General features: G+C 41.9%; 1 non-coding gene across 1 annotated transcript; it reads left to right on the top strand.

Moving 5' to 3' along the window:
• The first annotated feature begins 5,630 nt into the window (after positions 1-5,630).
• On the top strand, positions 5,631-5,703 carry Trnav-aac (transfer RNA valine (anticodon AAC)). The gene has a single exon. It is a non-coding gene; the product is annotated as a tRNA-Val (tRNA).
• The last annotated feature ends 13,242 nt before the right edge of the window (positions 5,704-18,945 follow it).

Genomic DNA, 18,945 nt, shown 5'->3' with positions numbered 1-18,945 from the left:
GTAAAACTTCAGGACCCATTGTTCAAGAGATTTGACGTCATATGGATTGAGCTGCGTGAAAATTGACTCCAAGGTGAAATTCGCTACTGATACAGCTGAAATTTGTGTACAGATATGTGTGAAATATATGAAGTATATGTGGAATATATGTGTCATGTATGTACTCCAGCAAAGCTGCGGGTGAAAGGAAAGCAGCCTGTTGAAAGTGACCACCATTCATCTCTCGACACTTTTGGGCCTGGTGAGTAATTTGCCGAAGGCCGATTGAAGCTGGACTGCTTTGATTGCTGCAGTCTCATCCGAAATGTTCTGCTGCAGTTCTTAAAGACTACGAGGGTTGTTTACGATACAGCTTAGACTTGAGAGTTCCCTGCACAAAGTAGGGCCGTGACCAGATTAACCTTTGCTAACTACTCGGTCAGGCGTGAATATTGTGTAAATGTGCTCCAAGGTTCGGCCAGCTGTATGGACAGTTGGTCCATCCAGTTCGAAGTAACTGTAGGTCTTTTCTCCGTTAATGCTTCCACAAATGGTTTCAAAATGTTGGCAATGTAATGCGTCGAAGTCAGCGTCTGATGAAAGAAGATGGGACCAATAATGCGGCATGCAGACACTGCACACCATGCCCCAACCTTCTGATCATCCATTGGTGTTTCGTGGAAGTTGTGCGGATTCTCCGCTGCCCAAAACATGCGATTCTGTGAGTTGACATAACCAAAAATGTTCAGATGTGTGTGAAATCTAATGAGACTTAACTGCTAACGTCATCAGTCCCTAAGCTTACACACTACTTAACCTAAATTATCCTAAGGAGAAACACACACACCCATGCCCAAGGGCGGACTCGAACCTCCGCCGCGACCAGCCGTACTTGACATAACCGCTCAGGGGGAACCAGGCTTCATCATTCATTGTTATCTCAGTCAACAGCCACTCACAAAACTAGAGGCTCTAAGGAGCATCTTCTAGTAGGAATGCATGTGCAAGTCCAGGTGTTAGTATTCATGCACATGATCGAGATGATATGCCGTCCTCCTGTGTCAGTCGTCTGGTTGGTTTGGTAAGACCTTGAAGCATTTTCTGGTGAACAGCAGGCACATTTTCTGGTGTGCAGGCGCATTTCGGAATTTTTTTCCGACAGATCTTGTCTGACGCCATTTTCGGACCAAGCGTTGCACAGTACTCTTTGCTGGCACTTTGACACCGTAAGACTTCTCAGCAAACAACTGATCATATCGTTGCCACGACTTTATTGTCATGTAACTTTCCCCAACGGACAACCGCTGATCCACTGTGAGTACCATCGTCCCCTTTGATTGCTCCACTCACACTGACACAGCCCGCACTACGCTCTGAACCGGTGTGGATCACGTGGCGGGAGTACACGTGGTGTGCGCGTCATGGGGGATGGTTATATGCATACATTCAAGTCCAATCGTATCCACTCGTCCGGGCCATTTTTATTTACCCCACCCTGTACTTGTCGCAGAAACAACTGTTTTGTATCCAATTTGAGATGTGATACAAAAGGAATGGTTCTTTATCTTCCTAGTATTGACTACAGCCTGCAATTCTGTATAAGTAAGATGTATCAGCCTGCAATTCTGTATAAGTAAGATGTATAAAATCTAGCTACAAATAACTCCTTTTTCTCATTGGGTGAGATGGCAAACATGCAGTGGGGAAAGCACTGGAGTCGCATTAGGGAGAAGGGGTGTTCAAATCCCCTTGTGACCATTCAGGTTTAGGTGTTCTGTAGTTTCCCCAAATCCAATAGGTTGAGTGTATCATTCTTATCTAGGATTGGATTCTGGTTGATGCTAGCAGAGGGAGAGTGCCATGGCTTGTTACTGCTCCCTCCAAAATGTATCTCACCCCCACCCCCACTTTTAACGAGCCAAAGCTGTGTACCATACTATTAATAACAATAATAAAATATGTTCAGTACTATAATAATAATAATAATAATAATAATAATAATAATAATAATAACATAAAACATGTTCAAACTTTAAATTTAAAATTATTAGGTCTACAACTTTGCTTCTGCCGTTCTGCAATAGATGGCAGTAGCCGCAAGTTGTGGCGCAGGTGGTTGGTTATAAGTATCATACAATAAGCTTGGGCATTTGTAAACATAACATGATCAAAAAATAGTCGATTTGCGATTGCACCTTAAAGCATTCTCGATTGAATATGTCAACTTACGAGCCCAGTTCTGATCATTTGAAAGACGTTTCAATTTTTTGCTTTAACATGAAGAGAGATGCTGCTGAGGCCCATGAAATGCTGGTTACAACCTATGGTTGTTAGGCACCTATTAGTGAAGGAACGTGCAGAGAATGTTTCAGTGCTTCAAGAACGGACGTCGAAAACTGGAATGGCGGATGGTAGAGAGAAGTTGTCCGAAGCCGTTGAAACCAACGGAAGCGACCACAGGAGATCGTTATCGAAAGCAATTGATGAGTTTGGCTGAGCACTGAAAAACAAACGGTCACAAAACAGCGATAGGCTGAAAAAGGTTATTTTGCAGCATGACAATGCGCGAAGCCCACGTCGCGAAACCTGTTCAAATTCTATTTGGTAACGTTGAAAGGGAGTGTCTACCCCACCCGCCGTATTCTCCAGACATTACTCCCCCTGACTACCACCTTTTCCGATCAATGGCACGCGACCTGACTGACCGGCACCTGCGGTCATATGAGCAAGTGCAAAATTGGATCGATTCATGAATCTTCTCAAGAGAAGCCCCGTTCTTCTACCACGGGATTCGTATGGTGCTCTAAATATGGGAGAAATCAGTAGCCAGCGATGGCCACTACTTTTAATCGTTAATTTTTTGTTCCTTCTTCACAATAAATCTTCGAACTCCGAGAAAAAAGCAGCGGGAACAAACTTGTTGAACAAATATGTTTAAAAATTAGAAAACATAATTCGTGAAAGCCTGACAAATACAATATTTAAAAGTTTTAATTCAAGGGAGAAGTATCACGGCTATTTAAAATAAAAACGTGTGTGACAAGAAGATGGCTTATCACCTATGTTGTTCAAATATGTTTTAGTATAAGTTTACCGGTCTGGAATTTCCACCTAAGAAATCACAAAACTGAACCAATAATTTCTAAAGAAAAACAAATGGAATTAATAGAAGTTGCTTGGGTTTTACAGACGAGATTGCAATACTTCAAAATATCAGACTGTAGCAGTTACTCATATAAATCTGCTAGAGTAAATGGGATTGGTCTCAAAATTTCACCAGAGAAAACAAAATTCGTGACAAATACAAGAAAATGCACAAAATTATACAGAAACACAAACAGATGAAACTTAGTAAATTTAAATATGTTGGAGAAAGAATACAACAGAGTGGACTAAAAAAATTTGCGGTAGGTGTAAGAGTTAATAAAATGGAAAGCTCGTATTGTTTGACAATATACAGCTACAACGAGAAATTCATATGTACAAAAGCGAAGCACTGTATCACGGCGGTAACAACAAAAAATGGTTCAAATGGCTCTGAGCACTATGGGACTCAACATCTGTGGTCATCAGTCCCCTAGAACTTAGAACTACTTAAACCTAACTAACCTAAGGACATCACACAACACCCATGCCCCGAGGCAGGATTAGAATCTGCGACCGTAGCAGTCCCGCGGTTCCGGACTGCAGCGCCTAGAACAGCACGGCTACCGCGGCCGGCCGCGGAAAAAACGGAAATTTTACATGCATTTGAATGCTTAACGGTAAACTATATACTCTTTACAGAACAAGTAACGAGGAAATCTCTCAAAGTATAGAGAAAATATAAAAAGTAGTGGCAAAGTCAAGATTAATCTATTTTGGGCATCTCTACCGAATGAATGGGAACAGGCTAACGAAACAAATATTTCTGGAAAAAGAAATCGACAATAACACGGATTTCAGAAATAAGAAAAGAAGAAAGAAACAACATCAAAGAATCGGAAATAACAGAAAGAAACCTTTTTAAAAATAAAATATTGAACTTAAAAGGCCTGCAAGGCAGAGGAAATAAGAAATTGGGAAGAACATGGGCAGAAGAAAGGACAAGATAACATGGGAAGAAGATGGAGTAGTTGAAAAACAGGAAACAACAAAGAAAGAAGGGGAACTGAAGGTGTTATGTGATCTTAGCTGGTCAATAAGAAGGTAAAAAAATAGTGTGTTTACATTAGTGATTAGGAAAGTACACCGCGGTGCAGTTACTTCCAAGGAATTGAAATTCAGAGAAAAACATTTTGTGTAAGGCGTTGTCTAAAAATTTACCAAGCATAAGTGCAATATAACTGATTTAAGAACTATAATAGCAACAAAATTTCAGGGCTATGACAGCCTAACAATTTATATGATGTAAAATCTAAGTGTGTATTCACGTCAGCAGTATTTCACATCATACTAGGTTTGTGAACAAACGTCTGCAGTCTATGGGTGTGCGAGCATTTGAATCAAGAGAATGCCTACATTCGGATAGTCAAAGATTTTCTGTTATTTGTCTCTTGGTGAAGCACGTGTTCCTCTTCTGTCGTCTCTCGCTCATCTCAACTATAGATGGAAGGCTCCACCCGTCGACCCACGATCTGCGCCAGCTTTGTCGTCGCCAACGGGTACAATCAGCGTTTGGAAGGGCGCCTGTTCCTGACTGGAAAGTTTGTTGCAGTCAGTCACTCCGCAAAACAGTCGTATTCCTCAGGAAAGTAGCTGAAAATTATCGAATCGTTAACATTGCTCTTAAGTTTTCACCATTTGTTGCCTTTTTCGAGATTTTTAGCTTTCATAGTTTATTCTCCGAAAGCTAGCTGAAAATTTTGGAAATTGATTTATGTAAAAATGTAAATGCTGTTGGTACAATGTTGGAATGTTATAGTGGGAGTTTCTATAACCGCCAGTTCCTATTCGAGCTTCAACTCTGTCACTGACGACAACGTCGACGGGACGATGAACCTAATGTTTCCTTTCTTACAAAGCATTTGTAGTCGCATTTCTGTTGCAGGTTTTCTTGATCATGTCTGCCTCAGGTAAAACATCTAGTTTCTTCAAGAAGCCCTAACGCCGCCGCAACTCATCATCGGTAATCCAATTTTTTTTTTTTTTTTTGATAATAACTTCTTTCATTCACGGTGTATATTATTCTTGTATTTGTCTGTAATTAACGCCAGATATACGTGGTCACTGCTTCAGCCACGAGCAGTAATAATCGCGAAAGTGTCCGACGAGCGAACACTTGGCCCTGTGTGAGAGCGCGCTGAACCGGAGCTGAAGAGGAAAAACGAGAAGCGGGGAACGACTGTGTGTCAGCCAGCCGACGTGGCGTTGTGTGTCACTCAGCTGTTTGCGTGCTATTCTAACCAGCGAGGAATCCCTGGCGACCCAAACGCTTACCAACGAAGCGTATCCGCCAGCACGGGACATGGACCGTAGATTGTTTGCTCACAAGATAAGCGAGTCCCGTCTTCTGTTCTTCCGTCTACCCATAACTGAGGTCTACTACTGTGAAAGAATAGTTAGTTAAAAATAGGTGCTAAATAGGAAAAAAAAATTCTTGCACTACTGTCTTGGTAGTATGATGCAAAGCGTAATACAGATGCTCCAGATGAAGAGTAGACTAACAAGGTGTTTCCGTGGTGTAGTGGTTATCACATCCGCCTAACACGCGGAAGGTCCCCGGTTCGATCCCGGGCGGAAACAGAATTTTTATCTTCGTCTATCACACTCTTTCTAGTCCCCAGATGCAGAAATTATAAATCTGAAACGGTTCTGCGAAACGATCACGCGACAAAGTGAAAGCAACTTCGTGATAAACTGGAGTAGGTAGAAGGACACTATGCGCGGACGGTACAATAATGAGTGTTTCTATGGTTACGATATAGAAGAGAATGTATGATCCGAGTGTTCTTTGACGTTGAAATCGCTAGACAGAGCTTAATTGAAAACGGGGGAAGATTACACTGCTGTATTAAGTACCGTCCGCCACACACTGTAATAAATATGGTGTCTCGCGCAGCACAAATGCAAATGTGTAACAAGAGTTATGAAAGGAAGGGGGCGGAGATCTTATTTTAGTATTCAGTACCGGTATTCGTCTGATATGATGGTAAACAGTTAACATGAAATTGGTTGCCTGTCGAGAATTGTAACCCGTTACCTCTGGATGAGAAGCCATTTTCGAAACCTGCAGGGTGATTATAATTAAAATTTCAAACTGCTGTACAAATAACACCACTGGTCAGAATAACGTCCAATTCCAACGGATTATTATCGGAGAAGGGGGGAAAACGTATGTCAGAAGAAAAATAAATAGTAACAAAATTTAGCAGTAGATGGTGGCGCTGTAAACATCATAATTTAATAGTGATCGACTACAAATGACAAATGAATCACACAACAGTGCCTAAGGTCTATGTCTGACATTAAACAAACTGAACTGACAGTGTGTATGGGTGTACAGGTGTGATACTGTTAGTTACGTAAGCCCATCCACCAAGGCAAGGTCATATCACATCGAACAGGAAAAATCGGTTTTTATTGTCCTGAGGCCAAAACCCGCATAAAAAGCATCAATCAAAATCAAATCGTATTATTAATTTCCGTGTGACTGGCGCAAAACTTGTGCAATATGGCTGTCCACCGTTTTCTGCAACAAGTTGAAATCGAGAAACAGCATGTTCCACAACTGATCGAAGTGTGAATCCGTTGCGCAATGCGTGCCTTCAATGCAGCTAAGTTTGCAATCGGAACACTGAACACATCTTTCAGATAGCCCCACAGCCAGAATCACACAGATTAAGGTCTGGTGATTGGGACGGCCAGGCTGTAGGGAAATGGCGGCTGATAATTCTAGCAATTCCGAGATGGCGCTTCAGCGGCTGCTTAACTGGATTTGCAATGTGTGTAGGTGCGCCATCTAGCATAAAAACGATACCATGCACACATCCACGCTGTTGGAGAGCTGGAATGACGTAGTTGTGCCAAAGACACTCATAGCGCTTACCAGTGACGGTACAGGTAACAGGACCGGAAGCACCTGTCTCTTCGAAAAAATGTGGCCCTATGATAAATGATGCCGTAAACCCGCACCACACAGTGACCTTTTCAGGATGAAGTGGTACTGGTTGATTTGCGTGTGGATTTTCCGTTGCCAATATTCGACAATTTTGTATATTGACATATTCTATCAGATGGAAGTGGCATTCGTCTGTCCACAAAATCTTCCACGGCCAATGATTGTCCACTTCCATGCGAGCAAGAAATTCTACAGCAAAGGTCTCTCTCTTACTGGCAGGTCAACAGGAAGCAACTTGTACACATGGGTAATTTTGAATGGATAGCAAAGAAGGATATTTCATAGGATTTTACGCACCGTGCTCATGGGTATGTTCAATGTTCGAGCAATTCTCCGTGCACACCACCACTCATCTCCTGCATTGCTGTGGCCTCTGCTTCCACTGACGTCGAATCAATTCGTACCCTCCCTCTACCAGGTTGCACACCGAAAGAACCCGTCTTTTCGAATTTACGTATCATTTTCTCCAGATTCATGGCAGTCATCGGACCAACGCCTTTTTTAAAATCCTTCAGTGTCCGGAACTTCTGCGTAGCGACGTGTGCACGGTCATCATTCTTGTAATACAGCTTTACAAGCAGAGAGCGATCTTGCATTGAGAGAGTCATGGCGAACGTCGAAGACGCGAGAGGAGGAAGAGCTGTGTACGCGGCGTATTTACACCAACTTCAATGGGTCGTGCGCATGACAAGTGTTTTCATTTACGTATTCTGACACATACAGCGCCATCTATTAATCAATTTTCACATTTTTTTGTTCTGCCATGCGTTTTCCCCCTTCTCCGATAATATTCCGTTGCAATTTGACGTCATTCTGATCAGTGGTGTTATTTCTACAGCGTTTTGAAAGTTTAACTTTCATTATAATCACCCAGTACATCGACACACTGCAAACCACTGTGATATGCACGGCAGACGGTACGTCCCGCTGTACCAGTTACCAGTTCAATCCACGTGTGGAACGCGGGAATAAATGATTACTGAAATGCCTCCGTGCGTGCGGTAATCAATCTGATCTTGTCCCCACGATCGCTATGGGAGCAATACGTAGGCGGGTTATAGTATTCTCTTGGAGTCATCATTTAAAGCCAGTTCTTGAAACATTGTAAGCAGGCTTTCTCGGGATAGTTTGCGTCTATCTCCAAGAAGTTGCCAGTTCAGTTTCTTCAATACCTCTGTGACGTTCTCCCATGGATCAAACAAACCTGTGAACATTTTTGCTGTCCTTTTCTTGATACGTTCAATATCTCCTGTTAGTCCATTTTCGTAAGGGCCCCACACACTAGAGCAATATTCTAGGATGAGTCGCGCGTGTAGTTTTTAAGGAATCTCCTTTGTAGACTGATTGCATTTCCCTAGTATTCTACCAACAAACCTTACTCGTCCATCTGCTTTACCGATGACTGAGCCTATGCGATCATTCCATTTCATATCACTACGAAGTGTGTACCACCCAGGCATTTGTAAGAGATGAGCGATTCCAACCGTGCCTCACAGATACTATAGCCATAGGAAACAACGTTTTTGCGTTTCGTGAAACGGACAATTTTAGATTTCTGAATATTTAAAGCAAGTTGCCTATCTTTTTGCACCACTTTGAAATCTTATAAAGATCTAACTGAATACTTACGCAGCTTCTTACACACTGTATTTCATTATAGATGACTGCATCATCTGCAAAAAGTCTGAGGCTACTATTAATATTGTCTACAAGGTCATTAAAACACAACTTGAACAATGAGGATCTCAATACACTTCCCCACTTCCCCCCGCACAGCCGAAGTTACTTCTACATCTGTCAATGACTCTCCATCCAAGATAACTTGCTGCGTCTTCCATACCACAGTCATCAATTTCGCTTCATATCCTATACGGCTGTACTTTTGATAGTAAGCGTAGATGTAGTACCGCGTCAAATGCTTCACGGGAATCAAGAAATACTGCATCTACCTGATTGCCTTGGTCCAAAGCTTTCAATAAGTCACCTGAGAAAGTGCATGTTGGGTTTCACGTGATCGACATTTTCGGAATCCATGCTGGTTGCCATGGAGGAGGTCATTCTGTTCGTGGTGTCTCATTACGTTTGAGCTCAGAATATGTTCTACGATTCTACAACAAATTGATGTCAGCAGCCAGATGGTTCGTAAGCGAGGAAGACTAGAAGAGCTCCAAAGTTTCCGAAAAGATATGTTTCACATGAAATCACATAACGAATTAACTGTAGGCCTAGTAACTCATGGGCAAGATGGTTGTAAAATGCTGAAGCCCACTTTCATCTACAACACAATTAATGAAAAAAGACATTAGTTAATCATAGTAACACTATCTACTGAGATCCTGAAAAAATAGTATTTTTATGTACTTTTAGTGTAGTTCAACAGCTTGTCAAAACGTGAGAACGTTCGTATGATGCATATCGATGTTTACAGAGTCGGCCGGGGTGGCCGGGCGGTTCTAGGCGCTGCAGTCTGGAACCGCACGACCACTACGGTCGCAGGCTCGATTCCTGCCTCGGGCATGGATGTGTGTGATGTCCTTAGGTTAGTTAGGTATAAGTAGTTCTAGGGGACTTATGACCTCAGAAGTTAAGTCCCATAGTGCTCAGAGCCATTTGAACCATTTTTGTTTACAGAGAAACAACCGACAGAGCGAAGCACATAGAAACAACTCATTTTCACTGTCTTGTCTACGTATACTTCACATTACAAGGCCTCAAGTTTTCTGTAAAGCATCGTGTACATTAAGATGTTTTCTTCATACATCGTAACCATAAAAGCACTCGTCATTATGTTGTCTGTGCTTAGTGCCCTTGCAGCTAATCCAGTTTGTCATGAAAGCACCTTCAGCTTCCAATGCGTGGCCATTAAACTGATGCACAGTCATTTCACATTTCGTAAGAAATTTTCATTTCTGTGTCTGGGGACGGGAAAGAGTGTCGTACATGAAGATAAATACTCTGTTTCCGCCCGGGTTCGAACCGGTGACCTTCTGCGTCTTAGACGAATGTGATAACCACTACACCACAGAAAGTGGTTGGTCGGAGTAGAGAAGATACAAAATACAGACGACAGTAGTAATGAAAGCATTTGAATATAAATTTAAATGTTAACAAGTATGCCATCTGTAGTGTGGTCTTGAAAGGAAATGAAACGTGGAGATTTGATGCTGCGGAAGGATTAGTTTGGTAATTCGATAAACTACCAAGGAGACACTGAATCTTATTGGAGAAAAAAATAGCACAACTTCACTGGAAGAATCGATCGGTTGATACGACACATCCTGACGCAAAAAGGATTCACCCACTACCCACCTGGTAATGGACGGAAGCGTGTATTTGTAGGATATGCAGGGTGAAGAGGCTGGCACAGGACAGACTAGTGGGGGAGCTGCATCAAAGCAGGCTGGAGTAAAGATGACAACGCGGTGAAGACAAAGACGCCGATGGCCGCCGCCGCCGCCGCCGCCACAACAACAACAACAACAACAACAACAAACAACGTATAAGTACAATATTGCAGTGCAGGTTTACTCCCTTTGAAGTCGTAGTCGATGGTATCTTTTTCCATTAGTAACGATATATTATAATCATTTATTTTGGCAGTTTGTTGAAAATTGACACAGGGAGGCCATACGTATGTAAGGATTCAGTTCAATTCTTGTAGATAGCGGAAATAGCAACCAGCCAGCGTTAATAATGTTATTTATTAAGAACAAATGGCACCGTTAGTGCTTCTAAACTCAGAGATTCATTGGCGAACGGCTGTTGATGGTCATAATTAAAAAAGAAAATAAAACACACACACAGAATCATCATGTACAGTATCTAGCATGAGCTAACTGAAATTATAAAACATGAACAGCATTCTGATGACGAATCTGTCGGTTCGAAACCGGTAACGGCACTATTTGTTTCTAATACATAGCACTACTAATGTTAGATGTTTCCCGTTTTTACTTTTTGAATCCTTGTGATCAACAGCCAGTTATTATTGGCAAAATAGTGGACTTAATATGATAAACACGGTATGTAATTCAGTGCATTGTCTCAGACATAATAAAAGGTGTCCCAACAGGAACGTCGCAACTTCATTGTTATATCTCCAAACTTGTAATTAACTTAGAGAAAAAATCAAAATTTATGTGATGAACTAACTCAATAAGTTTTATGATGGTTCTTTAATTAAGTTCTACATGCGCTCCCTTTGTGGCACGTACAATATCTAGTCGATATTCGAAGCCGGTCCAAACCTGTTCCAACAACTGTTTCAATAGCTGCAGTTATTCTTGATCTCAAATCACAAACCATTGACTTATCATCATGTCTGATTTGCGGTAACAGGTATAATCTGTATGGAAACAGATGAAGACGCTTTCGTAGTGTTTTGATGTTACGAACAGACGTATGTTGTAAATGCTGGAAAATCTATCGAATTCTCCCCGTGTCTTAGACTCTTCTCCTTGGCCTACCCACGTGGTGCTTCAAACTCACACACCCCTATCCATGAAGTTCATGCGTCATTTTCTAATGAATGGTCGAGATGGTGGTGGTTTTCCGTATGGCTCTCTGAGATTTCTATGAACTTGGGTGTGTGACTTCTTTTCCGGCGTAGACCCCTTTCTTTGATTCATTTATGGTGCTCCTACCACCCTCCAACAACAAAGAAAAACTTTTTTTTTAGTTATGTTGCTCTTGTTACCCAGAAAGGCAAAAAATGTATTCATTAACATTTTTGAGTTGGTGCATCTAACAAACTTTACTTTTATTTTGTATCTCTGAGTCAATTACAAGTCGAGTTGTGTGACACTGAAGTTATAACATACCTTTTGGAAAATCCCGACTTTATAAAGTCAATGTGAACCGCCAAGAAGGAGAGCGTTGCCACCTTGATTCAAGTATCTTCACTTAAATTAAGAATTGCGCGAATTTTTATAATAGCGCGAAGGTAGCGTAAAAGTTATTGGATATATATTCGGCAGCTTCGTGATTCAAAATTTTCTCTTGTCATGCTGCATCTGTTCGCGCATGTTGTCCTACTTATCACGACGAACATTCGCAACATCAGGTGGTTGATGATCTCATCATCCGTCACGCTCTCCAATTACAAACCCAGATTCCTGTGACAAAGAAGCACAGTTCTCAGGAAAGCCTGGAATGGACATTGCGTCACGTCTGAGACCCACTCATGAAGCGGTAGAGGGAAGAGCTGACAGTCACGGTGACCACACCGCAGGCGCTCTCTCTTCCTCTGAGAGGCAAACGCTAAGAAGACGAGACACCGGCAGCCGAAGTGGAAACCACGCACGGAATCGTGGGTATTCATTCGGGTGATAGCCAGTAAAACGAAATCCTTCACTCCATATATACTACAAAAACTCATGCTTACATGCATCGTGTATGTTCCACAACGCCTCCTAAACCACTGAACCGATTTCAACGACACTTCGTACACATATCACTTACTGTCTGGAGAGGAATCTGTAGGGTTTAGAACCACTTAGCTACCAAAGGGAGGGGGGAGCTCACGATGTGCCAATACTGAGTCTTTCTTCGTCCAATATGTGAGAATGAGAGCGCTTAGTGACGTGCAACAAATTTTACACTTAATTTGACCTGCGACCGGACGGGTCGCGCGGTTCCGGATGAAGCGCCTAGAACCGCTCGGCCACACCGGCCAGCTGCAGCATCAGGTATGACGTTTCGATTTATTACTTCTATACTACAAACCGTATTCGCAAGACATTTTGCATACAGTATTCACATATACCTGCAAAATTATATCATTGTACGACATATACTTCAGACGTATGACGTCATAAACATTGAGATTCGTGAAAACGAAACTACAGCGCGAAATTTGCTAGAGATACAGGTGAAATGTGTAAAAATTAAGTGTGAAATCTGTTAATTATATGTGAAATACCGGGTGATCAAAAAGTCTGTATAAATTTGAAAACTGAATAAATCACGAAATAATGTAGATAGAGAGTTACAAATTGACACACATGCTTGGAATGACATGGGCTTTTATTAGAACCAAAAAAATACAAAAGTTCAAAAAACGTGCGACAGATGGCGCTTCATCTGATCAGAATAGCAATAATTAGCATAACAAAGTAAGACAAAGCAAAGATGATGTTCTTTACAGGAAAAGCTCACCATGTCCACCATCACTCCTCAACAATAGCTGTAGTCGAGGAATAATGTTGTGAACAGCACTGTAAAGCATGTCCGGAGTTATGGTGAGGCATTGGCGTCGGATGTTGTCTTTCAGCATCCCTAGAGATGTCGGTCGATCACGATACATTTGCGACTTCAGATAACCCCAAAGCCAATAATCGCACGGACTGAGGTCTGGGGACCTGGGAGGCCAAGCATGACGAAAGTGGTGGCTGAGCACATGATCATCACCGAACGACGCGCGCAAGAGATCTGTCGGACATTTTGTGAACTTTGTTTTTTTTTCGGTTCTAATAAAATCCCATGTCATTCCAATCATGTGTGTCAATTTTTACCTCTCTCTCTACATTATTCCGTGGTTTATAAAGTTTTCAAATTTATGCTGACTTTTTGATCACCCGGCATATGTGACATGTGCTACGCAGGCAAAGTTACGGCTAAAAGCTCCACGTAAACCCCTCAATCGTTTGTAACCAAATTTGGTATACATATTACTTACTGTCTGAATAGAATTACTGGATCAGTAAGAACCAGAAACATCCAACCTCCTGTTTTGGAGGGGAGGGGGGGGATAGGTGGAGAAAGAAGGGGATGGAGGAGATGAACAGAGAGGGCGAAGGATGAGATGGACAAAGATAGGGGAGAAACGGACAGAGAAATGGAAGAGGAGGAGGTGAAGAGACGGAGGGAGGATGAGGTGGACAGAGAGAGGAATGGACGATGAGGTGGACTTAGAGGGCAGAGGAGGTGATAGATTTGGGGGGGGGGGGGGGGAGCTGGACAGAGGGAGGGGGTGGAGCAGATGATCAGAGAGAGGGCAGGAGGAAATCCAACAATAGAAGATTGGCATAAATATATACCAGGGCAACACTGGGTACTCTGCTGGTACGTAATACATGTGTCGTCTTAAAACAGTTCTCTCGGAAGCGATATGAATTGTGTACAGGCGAATACTCCACTTGAGTCTCACATCAAACGAGAACAGCTTCCTCTTATTCTCCTTTTAAACAATGAACTTTGTAACATGGGAAAACATCATACACTATTGGGCTGCTTCTACGTGCGGCCTGTTTGTTACTGTTTTATGTACAATAATGAAGTTCACGAAAACCTTACACTGTGTGAATTCAGTGGCGGGAGTTTCACGTTCTCCACAGCCAAGTCGAGCTATGCTGATGAGCCGTACTAATAAAAAACGAAACAACGCACCGAGAGGCAAGGAATGAAACTGAAATAAGTTTACCAACTTAAGTCACTGTTTGGCGATCTCCGTTACGCACGAAATATTCAAATCTTACATAGTATCAGCAAAGCAAGTGATACACTACCTACAGTACGATGTCTATTAAAAACTTCTGGCGCACTTCGAACAGCAACCGTCGAGTCAGACTGGCACTTCCTTTTAAGTTTACACACGGCTGGTTGGGCCATCAGTGAGGAGTGTGGTGTGACACTGACCCTCTGATAAGACGAGACAGAGTGCCCCTGTGAGTCATCTCTCTGGAATCCTGGTGACTCATTGGCGATGCACAGTTCTACGTATCACGCCAGTTTTCCTTCATTCTACTCTGTAGTTATGGTTGCTGAAAATATCGTAAATGTTACTGTGGTTGTCTTAACTCACACCTGTTGGGCTGCATTTGTGCACAATAATATGTAATGCGCCAAACCGTCTTCAGTCAGAACAAGGCGCATCACTTGTTTGTATCGCCTAAACTTATTACCGATTTTTATGTTCTAGGAGAAATAAATAAGTTGTTAGCATAGTTTTCTTATATTTTTTGTGTTAAAATGTTGTAGATATGTGAGACCTGATGGTCGAGAAAAGCTTTGTCCTGTCAAGTCAGCGAATTTGCTACGCCCAGCCCATTGCTGAACAACGGCGTGCGCCAAAAATAACAAAGATGCAGCTTGCCACTACGAACGTTTGCCGGCGCCTGCTAAGAGAAACACTTATTGTGAAAGAGAGAATTAGCTGATATGTTTGTTCGTAGAGAATGGTTCTTGGGTTCTCCTTTTAGAAGTTCAGTTTGGTATCCGGATATTGTTCGTGTAGTGTGCCCCGAGAGAGATTATCTCAAGACTGTGATGAGATCGGCTCACACGTGCGATACGCGAATTAGTCTGCAACGATGACAGAACTCAAGTGTATTCAAAGCAGTTCCAAGTCGTTTAGAAAGATATTTTGAGAATATTATCGGCTTGAGTAGAAAATGATTATGTCGCCGATTTTGGTCTCACAAAATCAATATTTTTGTGAGCTTTTCCGCTCTATGGTGTATGTCAAGAGACGGTTTCGCGCGAAGTATCTTAGTTGTTTTGCGGTTGAGGATTAAAGCACGCACTAAGGGATAATAGCGTTGCATTGCGATATTGTGGTTGTATGGGTACACGTAAGCAATGAGGAATAATGACTTAGCGATATTTGGTTAGGATTTATTGTGGGGAGCGTCGTAATATAGTAAATTCCGGAAATCTCGTTTGGATGCATCGAATGTGGAGTCTGTCTTAAGAAGAACGGTCGTCCTACGTAACAGTTATTTATCGAGAAACAATGGGTAATTTATTAAGAATTTGATAATGAATTAATTGTAGGAAATAAAGAATTAACTGTTTCAAACTGAAAAAGTCTGTACATGACTTGTCCTTTATCCCTAAACTATTACAAGAAAAATATTCTAAAGTTTATTTCAAAGGAGACCAATATCTCGAATATATCTTTTCGTATCAGAGTAGACTCAAAGCCCACATCGGGAAAAGCAAAGTTCAAAGAAATGAAAACCCTAAAGAGAAGGAATAGCATTTTTCAGTGAATAGCTTGAAACGAAAAGAAAGATAATTAATCTTTATTTAGACAGATAAAGCAAGTTTACGTTTTATTGAGAAGTGATTAACTGTATATGGAAAGTTATTATATTTAATTCTGAAAGGTTGAGATTGATGAAATACTTTAGTACGATAAAATGTAAGTAGAGTCAAGGCGCTACTTGTATCGTTGATTGACAGCGAAAGATAAACAATATAAATTAATATCTTTGCCTTGTGAACTTATTCTACAATTTATGTAAAAATTTATAACGTTCACACCGATTGCTTGCATATACGATCATTCGTTGAGGCTTTACAACAGGATCAACTACAAGAGGCTACGGATCTATACGACGTATTTATCAGTTATATACGAAAGCTGTCATTTCTGGTACATACTTTGTTAAGAAAGTGTTAAGTTGTGTTGTCATAATACGCAGAGTAAGCTGTGCTATAGGTTGCTGTTATTGGTATAGTAAATATCATTCCCATTCCCCTTAGACTCTCCCTTTTAATATTTTTCTGGGGACTGATACTAGCTTTGGTGGTAATTTATCTTTCGAACCTAGTGAATCCTGATAGATGCGTTGTCGTAATTAATATCCAGAGATATACCATTGACCCATTATATCACAAAACGTGTTAATTGTCTATTTTGTACATAGCGATGTCGTAGCGTGCTGTAGTGTAATTTGTAGCGTGAGAAGCTGAACATCAAATCTTATGTGACGTTTTGTGGTAGTAAAGACGATTATTTCAAGTCACACTGATTACATCGTTGAGCGTAGGCAAGGTCTTGTCAGTACAACGTATTGTAGTGTTACGAGAGTAAGCTACCCTGTCCGACGTTGCTTTTCAGCTACGTATTGCAGTGCTGTTAGATCCCATTCATGCAGTATATCTCCTACGAGTTAGTGGGATCTAAAACGTTGCGGAGTACAAATACGTGCGTGGAAAACGTACCATTCTTCAGGTTCGCAGATAGTGTCGCTCGTGTATGAACAATGAATGCTCAGGAGAGCTGTTGAATCAACAAAAACTCTAATTTTAAGAGAACGTGCAAGAGAAGTGGAAGAATGTGTTTTCTAGGGTATGAGATTACACAATATCGTCCAAACAAGAAGGACGTAAGAGGTAAACTTAATAGTTCGGTCTAGTATTAGATAAAAAAATGAGGACGACTCGTGTTTAAAGTCTCCTCGACAACGAAGCCATTTAAAAACGGAGCACAAGCTCGTACTGTGTAAGGACGAGGAATGGAATTGGCGTGTCCTTGCACAGAAACTATCCCAGCATTAGCGTTAAACGATTTAGGGAAGTCACAGTAAACGTAAACTGAACTGCAGGACCTGGACTGAAATCATCATCTTCCCGAAAATGCACCGCATCCTTCTGTTTGATTTAAGGAAACTGACTTTTGGTGGGGCATACTTTTCTTCTGAGACTAAGAAGCTCGTATTCAGTAAGTGAGTGAGTAGTCAATTTACGGATGCCCACCCTCAGTTTCACATGTCATCTTGGAATCTAATGCGGTACCTCACTGAAAGGGGTCGGGCACTTTGAAGATCACATTCAGCCACCGACCAACAAAGCCTTAGACCAGCGTCCGCGGAGGAACCTCATGGGAGTGGCGCCGCAGTAGGATTAGCACAGTTTACTCCAGGTTTCGTAGTCAGTGACTACGGTGCTCATGGTATTCGTGCCGGCGACATATCCTTCACCACCTTTGACAATTCGCCAGCCAGGACACAGACGTTACCGCCATCGCACACCTCCTGCCAGAGTACGCTACTTACCTTCATATGTGCGAGTGTGTTCTGCAAAGACGACGTTGGGTATAAACAGCGTGTCATCTGCCCATTCGTCAGACACCCAAACGGCCGTGAATATTAGTGAATAGCAATGACACAGAGACTACCCCAGCGTTTACTTTCAGCCTCGTTGTAGTATACAGTTATCTCGAATAGAATGACCTAATCCACGCCAAAAGAACATGGATTGAGGAAACAATGCGAAATCCAGTTCGCGCGCTCCTCACATGACATTCGAGAACCCATGGATCAAGCCATTCAAGTAGATGCTGTATTTCCTGAGTTCTGAAAAGCATTTGACTCAGTAACAGCGAAATTCGTGACTGGAAATATGTGACACAGCATGTTATCTTGGATGGAGAGTCATCGATACATGCAAAAAGAAAAAGGTCACTACCGATGTCTCCCAGGGCAGCGTGTTGGGGAACCATTGCTGTTCTTGTTGCATACGAAGTGCTACGCAAAAGAAACCGAAATAATTTTTTAATGGGCAGAGCTTTTGTTGCACCGCATTTTGCCGACAGGAGCGCATAGAACGAACATTCCGTTATCAGTAGGTCGAGTTCCGTTGCTGAAGGAGGTCAAGACTAATTTCGGTAGAGTTTATACTGACAATTGTTTTGTGTGATTGTTGTTTTCGCAATGGCTGATTTTCGTGAACAGCGTGCAGCAGTGAAATTCTGTATTTGGCTCGAAAAAGTGGAACAGAAACTCTTGAACTGTTAAAACGCCATACAAGGCTGGTACTATAGGGAAAACTCAGGTTTTTGGATGTTTTTCCCGTATCAAAAATGGTGAAATGTCGATTGATACAGATCTCTTTCTGGTCGTCTTTTCACGACTTGAATACCTGAAAACGTTGGAAACTTAGTGCAATCCTCGACGAAGATCGACGACGGACCATTGAAGAAGTTGTGGAGCTATCAGGAGTGACTTGGAGTTCAGTGCAGCGAATTGTGACAGAAGATTTGGGGATGAAAACGCTGGCTGCCAAATTCGTGTCACCACTGCTGACTGCTGAATAAAAAAGAAGTCGTGTGGAGGCATGCTGTGCTCGAAATGCTCCAAAAT

The sequence above is a fragment of the Schistocerca serialis genome, chromosome 2 (assembly GCF_023864345.2).
Source record: "Schistocerca serialis cubense isolate TAMUIC-IGC-003099 chromosome 2, iqSchSeri2.2, whole genome shotgun sequence".
Lineage (NCBI taxonomy): Eukaryota > Metazoa > Arthropoda > Insecta > Orthoptera > Acrididae > Schistocerca > Schistocerca serialis.
The sequence above is the reverse complement of the archived record's forward strand: the minus strand, read 5'-3'. Positions and strand labels throughout refer to the sequence as shown.